We start from the raw sequence: 11,371 nt of genomic DNA, 5'->3' as shown, positions 1-11,371 counted from the left end.
TTCTTCTTTCTTCCTCCTCCAAGCCTAGAGCTGCATTACCGCCCCTCTCAACTATTTGCACTGTGCCGCACATCCACCATAGCGAGCCCCTCCACCACCGGCCTGCACCATTGCCCAGCTCCCCCAACCAATTAGCCATGCGACCAATATTCTTTTTCTCCCCCTCCTCGCTACAAACCGTGACAATTTCAACCATGGAAATGGTTCACTGCCGCTAGAGACCATTGGTCATGTGCCACAAGTGGATCTCTCGTTGACCTCGCGCCGTCAACCACCCTTGGCCTTCCCTTTCCCGCTCCCATCATCTTTTTCCCTTGAAACAGCCCAACTCGTGAGCTAAGGCCCACGTTTGGCCACTATCCCGCAGTGCTCCGCCACCCTCCACCGCGAGAATCTCTTCCTCCACCCACTAGCACACCAGATGTGACATCCCCTTTGAGAGAAATCCCACCGGTTGCTCGCCAGAGCCGCCTCTACCACCTTACTCCGCCGTTGCCCCTCCACCGCTTCGCCACACTTTGCGCCACCTCAATAAGCCTTCTGCCACTTGTTTTGTGTTTTAATTTTCAGACTGCTTTCAGATTTAGTCTAACCGTCCTTGTTTGCATAGCAATGCACGCATTCATCCAATCGTGGGACTCCATAGATCAATGCACACACGATTTTCTAGATTTGCCCATCAGCATTGTAAGTAACTCTCCAGCACGACTCTTGAGTTTAAGATGTGAATTTATCACTAACTCTGTTTGTAGTCTGGTTGTGTTAAGAAAGGTCTTCAGCCTTAAGGCCCTTCTTAACTATGAAACTGTGAATATTGTGATTGTTATGATGTTGTATATTGTCCTATGTGTGTTATGCCATGTCATCCAATATACTACCTGTCATGTATTTGGATTTTTTTTACCATAATTACTATTTGTTCTAATTATTTAATTGTGTTGTGTTATGCCATATTGTGTGGATTGAAAACTGGGTTTTCGTATACTGGTGAAATCTTGTGGGTGTGTGCGTATCACAGCCCCAAGCTGAGATGGAGCATTATCACGATGGAGCTCCTATAGTCACTTGGGACCGTAATAAACTGAGTGACGTCTTTTGGGTTGTAGCTGGATGACAACGGGCTCAGTAATGCTCTGCTGGCGGGGGCTAGAGGTTGCCTGGTCACGTTAAGCACTGGGTGTGGAGCTAGACAACACTCATAACTAAGTCACATTCAAGGTCGTTACCTGTGCTGTGACGAAGGAAGCCTGGGTGTGCTATGGTCCATAGGGGAGACCATAGTGCATGCGTAATAAATGGTTGTGTTTTAGGCTCAAAGGGTTTTTGGCGTGAGTGTGCTGTTTAAATGTGTTATTTGGGGAAAGAGTGGAAGAAATGATATTGTGGTCTTTTGTATGAATGGTTGTCTTACTTTGTTGGTTGTATAAATGCATGTTTAAAACTCTTAGATGTTGCATGTTGATTACTTACTGAGATTGTGAAATCTCACTGCAGTAATCCTACCTACGGTTTTGTTTTATGGGACCGTAGATTTTCATGCAGAGGAGGAGTTAGAGCCAGAGGGAGCGGCTCTGCCAGATGAGTGATTGGCTTGCTGATTTTATTTCTTATCTGTATTTGTTGTGGGATCTATAACCGCTTTATTTAGGATAACTGTATAACCTCTTGGAGGACTATTTTTCGGGTTGTATCGTTTTCTAACTTTCTGGTACTTAATTTTTTACTATCTTATATTTTTCCGCTGCGATATTTATACAGTACACATTTTGCATGTTTGCACAAACTTGCACATGGCAATGGGGTGTATGATCCATATGATCAAGATCCCGGTGTCACAATTTCTATCAAATCACACATGGGGTTCGAGTTCGCCACACCATTTACTTGGACATAAGTATTCTAAAAGACTTAAAATCTGACCTTACACAGAAGAAATAGTAAATATAATAAGGTCAATGGCTTCAAATTATGATTATCTTCCTAGTCCATGTTAAGATCGTTAGCTCGCGCTTCAAGAAAAAGTCGTCATTGCGGCTACGATAGTTTCCGGCGATTACAATTTGGACAAAAAGCAAGTTTTTGCTATTTTAAACTTTTGTGTTTGGCGAGTAAGAAATTCACCGGGAAAAAGTACTTTTTCAGCGATAACATTATAGCCGCAAAGAATTTGGCTGGAAATAATTTATTGTGGCGCATTTGAATGTTTTACGGCAAATGTGAACTGCCGTTTAAAATATTTCATACTTTGAAAGTATTTGCGACGACAATAATCGACGCAAAAGGTCACAATTAAACATTCAGTATTTCTTTTCCCCCATCCCAATCCTCCCTCTTTTATATTTCAGGGCTCGTTTGTTTTTAAAGATGAAATGAGATGAGATTAAAGTTGAAAAGTTGAATAAAGTATTGTGAAAATATATTTTTTAATATTATTTTTATTTTAGGATTTGAAAAAGTTAAATTGTTTATTTTATTTTGTATTGGAAGTTGGAAAAATTGTAATGATTAGATTAGATGAGATGAGATGAGATGTTTTCTGAAAACAAACGAAGCAATCTTCTCTCTCTCTCTCTCTAAAACTCATGCTCTTCCCGCTACCGCAGCTTCACACGCTGTGCCAAAGGCTGCTCAATCGTTGTCACTATCGCCGCCTAGCCTAGCCTAGCTGGTGATTCTCTCTCTCTTTGCTCGTCTCTCTCAGTCTCTCTATTTCAACTTTTAGGTTGGGATTTTCCTTAATTGAAATCCGAGCAGATAAATTTTCGTCCTCGATTTGGTTAGATTAACAAAAAAAAATTGGTTATGAATTGTGAGGCCCCTTATACAAAAAAGAATCGGATGCTTTTTTTGGTCCTTCGGCATCGCATGGGTCCATTTTTGAAACTAGGGTCCAAAATAGATGTTTTTAATGGCTTTTGGATCCTTCCTCGAACTTAGTTCGATGAGTATCACATGGCTATCTCTTGCCACATTCTAGCTTTGAATATGGCACCTAGGGTTGATGTTGTTTTTGCTGCTTCTTTTTTTTCCTAAATCTCTCACCTTTGAAGTGAGGTGCAAAGTCCGTAAATGCTCACTATTAAGTATTGAATCCTGTTTTCAGTATTATTTTCTTACCCTTTCCTTGGGTATTGCACTTTTGTCTTGGAGTTTTCTTATGGTTTCCCAAACAGAAATTCTGGGTTGTAAACCTGTAATTTTTTCATGTCTGGACTGAGATTTAACGAAATCTAATCGATTGGTCCCGATAGATGTCTCTCCCTCCATGATTGGGCTGCCCCAACTGAGCCACCGCAGCCCAAGGAATTCCGCCAACTCCTCCAACCAGTCTCCATTTCAATAAGCTCTCTCCCTCTGTCCGTCCATTGATCTCACTAATTTTCCTCTTTATTTTGTAACTTTTTTTTGGTCTTGTTCTATTCAATTTTTTTGTGTTCTGCCTTTTCCTTGAACCTTAAGAAAGGAATTGTGTAACATTTATTAGAGTCGTATTAATCGAATGATCTTCACTAGAACTTGATTGGTGGAGTCCCTCTTTGGGTGTCTGATGAAAGTCGAGAATGGCAAAATGTGTCAAATTTTTTTGTTTGCCTTCCACTTACTCCATTAGGGGTACCGATTTGTCCTTAGGCATGTCCATACATAACATTCTTATCTGAAAATGATAGACAATTAGCTAGAGCAGTAGGTACTGTAGTGAAATTCATTGCAAAAGATGGCAACTCGGCCTTCTACCATATGGATTTCTAGCAACTGGGAGTGTTTTAAGAACCAAGTTTGAAATACTCTTAACTTTTGGGTGTTGCTCTTGTATGCTTCTAGTACAATAGGAGGGTGTTCCTTTTTGCATTTTACCGCAATTCATTACTTACAAAAAAAAGTGTTTGAAAAGAACCACTGTACTGTTTTTATAGGAGCTCTCAACTTTCAATTCCATATTTTAGATCCAATTTCAACATGACACTCTGTACATGAAGTTGATGGGCGATGCTGGGACTTCAAGTTGAAGTTTAACTTTCTTCTTCTTCTCTCCTTCAATTTATATGTTTTGTCGATTTGTTTCTCTTGCCTTTATTATTTAAGAAATATTGAGATAAAAGTACCATGTAGTTTAATGCTAGTTTCATTGTATTGTATGTGAACAACTTCCCTTAGGTTACTTGTAATTGACTCAAATGATAATGTTGAAGGTTTATGGGGGTTTCCCCTAATCAAGAGTTGTATAATTTTGTATTTATTTTAACGAATGATTGAGGAACCCTTGCTTTAAAATGTCAGCAATACTATCGGTTAAACTACAGAGATAAAGAAATGAGATGTATTAGTGCTCTAAAAGACTATTGGCTGCTTGCTCACAAGGGAGCAACCAATAGTCTTGTAAATGCAATTACAAATGTTGTTCTTGTCTTGTGACTTACTAGTGACAGATATATTACTTGTCTTCTGACTATTTGGCTGCACATTACTTGACATGGACCATGTGACTTACTAGTGAGCTAAATGGTGTCGGTATATAGATATGATTATTTTTGTGGAATTATTTTTGTGCATTCTTAACTGGTTGCAGGAGAGGAAAGTAGAAGACATACATATATTTCTTCTACATGCTCTTGTTCACGCGTTTGTAGATTTTTATGAAACTCTTTATTGATTGCATTTTGTTGTTTCAATCTCTGATTCTGTGAGGCAGAAATGGTTTAGATTCATATCAGCTTTCCTACTCTTAGACTAAGATATGGTTTCCTTTTCAAGGTCTTATATCATCATACTGTTACAGTGCTTGATGTTGAACACATGCTTTTTTTAGGTAGAAACTGTTTTAAAATGGCTATGTGGTTGTGCTCAAATGTCTTGATGTCTTCACTAGTAATGTGGATCTCTCTGATCTTCTTTCACGCATGGATGATCAAATTGCAAGAGCGAAAGAGCAGTCACTAAGCAGGAAGGATATCTTGGACGATGTAGAGAAGTGGAGAAATGCAACTGAGGAGGAGAAATGGCTTGAAGAATACAAAAGGGTAAAATGCAGGAATTCAATCATTCTATTAAATGCCAATCCATTTTCTGTGGACTAATAGAGCCTTATAGAACCTGCTTCTTCCTCTTATTCTTTTTTTTATTTTTGAACTAAATTAAACTGTTACATGTCTCCCAAATAGATAAAGTAAATGCAATTACAAATGTTGTTCTTGTCTTGTTTTGCTCCTCTTTTAGTATTGTGGTATTTATGTTTTGACTTATTAGCATAATTTTGAGTGGTTCCACTATCTTGATCCAAGCAGCAAAAAACCCATCATCAGCTTTTCGTGCTTTTTAGAGAGATCAATTGATAAGTCAAAATATAAAAGAGAGTCATCTAGTTTCAAAATATAGATTCAATGGATGCTTGAATGCAGAGATTTTGAACTGGTTTGTTAACTTTCAAAATATCCAGATTCTTACTATTTATTATGATTATAAAGGGCTCCAATTTCTAACCTCGACTAGTCATTTTGGAGTATAAGTCCATATGTGGTTTGGGCTTCTTTGGGTCCCTACAATTTTCTATCACAAATTTAACAATTGTTGCCAAGAAGGTGGCCCCTTTTGATCATTTGGTTTTGTCTCAATTCTTTGGCTAAGCTATGATGATCATGATAAAGATCGCTTCCTTGATTTTTCTAAGTTGAAAAGCTTGGAAAAGATTCTCTAATAAACTGTGCCAAGATTAGCATGCATTGTGGTGATTGTTTCCACACTTGACCAAGCCATCTATGCATTTTGTTCCTTTGGTGAGCCTTTTGTGTGTTTTATTGATATAGGTATTTGATGTGTATCTTTAGGTTGAAAAAACTGCAAGCTGTTAAAATGACAAATTCCAAGGAGAAGTCAAATATCCAACCAAGGTAGGTTATGAGTTCTCCATATCTTGTTAATGAAAGGCTATGTACTGTGCACATATCATTGAAGGAAATTAAAATATGTTAGATTAATATTAGGTATTGCAAGTTCCTTTAAAACTACATACAAGTAAAATCATTAGCCTCATATGGCTCAACCTTCTTTTTCGTGCTTTTAGTTGGTGGATTTTTCACAAAGAGAGAGCAAAAACCCTAAAAACACAAACAGGTTGCCACCCCTCCCCCACCCTAGCTGGCGAGTGGCATATCACCAAAATCACAGACAAGGTCGCTGGACCTCGCTGGGGTCTGTCCAGCATCGGTCCTCCATCCAACAACCAGAGTTTTTGCAAGAAAATCCCATTAACACCTGGATAAGACACCACCCATCCCCCACCCTTGTCGACGAGCAGCTTCTCACCATCGTCACAAACAAGGTTGACGGACCTCGGCAACATCGTTGAGGGTCATTCGGCGTCAGTCCTCTCTCTGACAACTAGATTTTTTGCAAGATTAAATTCTAAAGTCGTTTGTCGTTCATGCCGCAACCACGCCCACGATACGGTCTCAGTCGAAGAGTCGCAGTAACACCTCTAGCCTTCGTAACACAGGGCAGATATCTATATTCCAAAGATTTGCAGAATCCTCTCCTCTTCTTCCAGATATTCACCCGCAAGGTAGCAGTGCTAGAGTGGGCACAGATCTGGTTCTGGTTTTTGGGTCTTTCAATTGGGCACATCTTCAGATCTGGTTCTTTCGAGTGGGCACAAATCTGCAATTTACCTTAAGAGGATGAAGTGGGAGCAGCAGTGAGCAGTGGGAATAGATTTGTAGAGGGATTTGACAAATGAAGATGAAGCATGATGTGGATTCGTTCCAATAGGAAGGTGACAGGTGGTTAAAAGTGGAATAAAATACTTTCGTTTTTACAAAGAAGGGACGAAATATCTCTCGTATTTTTGAACGTAGCAAAATGATAGTTAACTTCATGTGTCTTGGGGGGATGACAACTTCATGGGTGGCTAAGGGGATTGAGGATTTTTTAGAACTTAATTGTCATCAAGGTTTCTTCTGACAGCTAAGGATGGGTAATGGAGTTTTTAGCATTCAACATCATGTTAACATAGGCAATTTTCTGCATCTCTCAAAATTTTGAAGTGGAAGGAGGAAAGGTTTGTTGGTGATTCTGGAGGGCACAAATGGCATTGGATAGAAAGGCTTTCTGCAGTCTATTCTAAGTGTCACTGAATCCAAAGCCACTACTCGAAGTGGGGAGTTTGTTGATTGAAAAATAGTGGAAAGGCCTTCCTCAGTCAAAGGTGCTTCGTACGCAGTGGTGTTGAGGTCACTGGCTGGTAGTCCGATCGAGATCAGCTCAATAGCAGAAAGAAAGGGCAAGACACTTGTAAGAGACAAAGGACGTCAAGTGACATTGAGAGAGCTGGAGGGGGTCTTGTGGGATGTCAAATCTCAATTGAAGGGAGTTATGGAATATGTAAGAGATCTTGTGATTAAAGTGGATAAGGGGTTGGACCTAGTCGTGGGTACAAGTGTGCCGAAAAAGGGTGTGTCAATGCTGTCACAGATAGGGTCATTGGACGCTGGCATCTTTGTTCATGCCAATGTCACTATACCTTCTGAGGGAGTTGTAGGGTCTCAGGCACCAGTTGCAGATGAGGTACTTATGTCCAGGGTTCCTTTTTAGTTGAAGACAGGGGTCCCTCCAAGGTCTCGAGTACTTTGGAAGAAACAGTTGAGCCTCTTATAGAAGATGCAAACGGGGTAATATAAGGTAGTGCTTCCCCTCTTGAGGAAGCAGAAGGGTCAGACAAAGTGGCACAACAAGGATCGTCGAGGGGTGGAGCAAATACAAGCAATGTTGATGGAGGGGACAACAACCATATAGCTGTCGAGCAACCATATGGCGAGAAGGAAATTATCAATTTGTCATTGGTGCCTCCTGTTGGGAAAGGTTTAGAATTGTCATTGGTGCCTCGTGTGGGGGATGGTTTAGAGTTGGGAGCACAGTCGGGTACTATGACTAGGGATAATGCCGTTCTCCTGGCTTCTCTTCTTCCGATTAATGATATAGTGGGTTCAACATTGGATTGGATTCTGAATAAAGCTAACGGGTTTCAAAAAATCCTGGGACTTTCATATGGAGAACATGGAGAATATGAAGACCAATTTAAAGCACTACTCACAGTAATTAAGGCAAGCCACCCGCTTGAAACCAAAAAGTTAAAGAAAAGCAAGGAGTTAAAGATTCTTTCATGGGCAATCAACTATGATGCTAAGGGAGGTAGCTCAAGTCGAGGGAAGACTAAGGGAGGGCTTTATGAAGACGTTCTCTTAGTGGGATGCTCGGGTAGAGGATTAGTTTTATGGAAACTAGGGGCTAGGGTCAAGGAGGTGTGTTACATTCCAATTTGGGCTTGGTGTATTTTGGGTAGGTTTTCATGGGCTTTTGGGTCATTAGGGGCTCTCTTATATGGGTTAGGTGTTTTTTTGTATTCGTCTAGTGTACTTGGTTACCCCTATTGACATATATAATATTATTACTTATAAAAAAAAAAAAGTTGCTGGATTTTCAAGTTGTATTCATCCAGTGTAACCACCTAATCCTTGGGAGCTTGAATAAATTCGTGAAAGGTGATGGAATAATGTGGATTTGTATTTTTTATGTAGCATGTCTTACAACCTTGTTTTTTCTTTTATCATAGACTATTTTCGGTGATCATATATTGAAGGGAAATAAGTATTTTCGGCACTTAAGGGTTGCCGCAAATAATATTTGCCGGCGGCAAAATGTCAGTGGGAAAAGTGCCAAGTTTTCTTGGCAAAAATTAACCTGGTGAGGTTTCTAGATTTTACCGGCAAGTTCCTTTGTGGCACCCCCGACCCCCATGGAAGGAAATACAGGAATCGAGATGCTGGGATGATAACAACACGATCACACATCCCAACGAAAGCGCCAAGTGTGTGTGTACATGCAACAGTGTATAAAAACAACGCAGCGGATTAGTCAACTAAGTACCAGAATTTGAATACAATTTAAATATCAGTAGAGGTTTAAAAAGTAGTTATACAGTCATCCAAAATTAAAATACAATACAGTAAAATAAAATAACCAAGCAAGTGATCCCAGATCACTCCTCGGGCGGAGCCATCTCCTCAGGCTCGCCCTCATCCTCCTTATCTGCATCAAAATCTGCGTTACCACAAAATGGTACTGCAGGTAAGTATAACCCAAATAACCACGTAATGAAAATGCATTAATGCAACCAACATGCATGCATATGATGAAATATGCATTTTCCTCAAAACATCATTTTCCCCAAAAATGATTATTTCCAACACATGCCAAAATCCCATTTGGCCTAAAATATCCGTAAAACATTTTTCCAGAAAATAATTTACACAGAAATCCAACACACACTATTTTCCCAGAAAATAGTTCATTAATCCATTATTACCATATGCACCATGATCTCCCCTAGGGATCATCCGCACGTCCTGGCTTCGTAGCGATCCCCAGTTCCGCACCCAGCGCGTTCATGGCCGAGCACCCATTATGCAACAAGCGATGTCCAGTTCCGCGCCTAGCGCGTTCATGGCCAGACATCCTCTAGTCCGCGCCAGCAAAAGGACCACGGAGTCGGCACGAGACATCTCGTCCGATCCCATTGTCGCCCAGTGACAATCCAAGGGACGTTACTTAGTATATTCCGCTCTCGAGTAACCTGAGGAGCTCCACCGAGATAATGCCCCATCTCGGCTTGGGGTCGTGATACACACGCACCCAAAATCCATTCTCACATGAAAACCCAGTTTTCATAAATACATGAACATGAATGCAATACACGAAAACCCAGTTTCCTTTACAAACATGATTATGCATGCAAAATGCAATGTACATGAACAACACAATATCCAAACCAACAATTACCAACCCAATCGATCACACAAACAACTCCAATCACCAATCCATCCGACCCCCGTACTCCTGGAACTCAGTTCGGCGTGTTCAACCAAATACAGTGAAATGAGTTAGTGCAAAAATACATTTAAATCACGAAAGTTCTTGGGAGAAATACTTACAGCGCTATATAGCAATTTCTGAAAGATCACGAAGCTGCAAGAAGTGACATCTGAGCAACGTAACAATGCAAAATGCACTGTGGCCGTGGGTCTCAAATACCCACTTTTCAACGGAGACAAACGAAGACCCAAGAATGATAGGGTAGGGCCTAGGGAGGTCAGTGAAGCTAGTGGTGGTGGTGGTTGGCCATGGGTGGCGGCGCAATAGGCGGTTAAAGACCAAAAACACCCAAATCGGAAATGGGGTTGGTTGTGCTTCATCGGTGACGGATCGGAGCTGGGGTTGGGTCCATTGGGTTGCTAGAAGGTCGAGGATGATGTGGTGAGAAGATGGTGGCCAATGGTGGTGCGACGGCGGAGCACGAGCACAAGAGGTGCCGCGGCTTCAATGGGCTCGTGGCTGCTAACGGCGGCGCGAGAGGGGCCGAAAATCGGAGGGTGAGGTCGCCGGCCGGTGGGGGAGCTGATGGGAGGCGCGGTGTCAGTCACCGCCGGCTCACGGCAGCGGGCTGGGGGAGAGGGGCGACGCACGGGAAGAGAGAGGGAGAGACGTGCGCGTGGGAAGAGCCAGGGAAAAAGAAAGAAGAAACAAAGGAAAAGAAGAAAAGAAGAAAAATAAAAGAGGAAAGAAAATGTAGGAAAAGAAATAAGGTTCAATCCTCATCTTGGGTCACGAAAATGATCCAACAGAAACGATTTTAAAACAGCAAGTAAAATAAAATAATTCGAACATAGTGATTAAAATGAAAATAAATAATTAAACCCAACAATAAGTTAATTAAATATGAAAAGCAATTTAAATCCATAACAATAATTAATTATAAAAAAGCACTTCAAAATAATTTTCAAAAAATTAAAATCATAAAAATAAACCCACTAAAAATCCAACCAATTTTAAAACAAGAAAATAAATTTTTGAATCCATAAAAATAATTCCTTCAATAAAAATACACTAAAATACGGGGTGTTACATCCTTTGTCAGAAAAACTCTATTATTTCTGAATATTCCCAAAGCTCACTAGAAATAGGCAGTTTGCGCGCAACAATTGCGACTATAATGCAGCAAGCATTTTATATCTAAAAATGTTCTTTTGTGGCTAATTTTATGTTTTTCAAGCTATAAATTCTTGCCACCAGAAAAAGTCATTTTTCTTGTAGTGAGTGCAAGATATATATTTCAGATATGTGCGAGGAGGATAGAGAAAAAGACTGCAATTGATCTATAAGACTAGTCCTTATCCCATCTTAGCCTAGTACGACCTGTTCAAGATCCAAAGAAAGAAATGGTCTCGCAACAGTTTTTTTCATGCTTTTTACGTGATATAATATTGTTCAAGATCCGTTAATGCCAACATGGCTGCCCCAATGTTGAGCAAGAAGAAAAGCACTG

Source organism: Juglans regia, chromosome 5, assembly GCF_001411555.2.
Source record: "Juglans regia cultivar Chandler chromosome 5, Walnut 2.0, whole genome shotgun sequence".
Taxonomy (NCBI): Eukaryota; Viridiplantae; Streptophyta; class Magnoliopsida; order Fagales; family Juglandaceae; genus Juglans; species Juglans regia.
Note: the sequence above shows the minus strand (reverse complement) of the source record.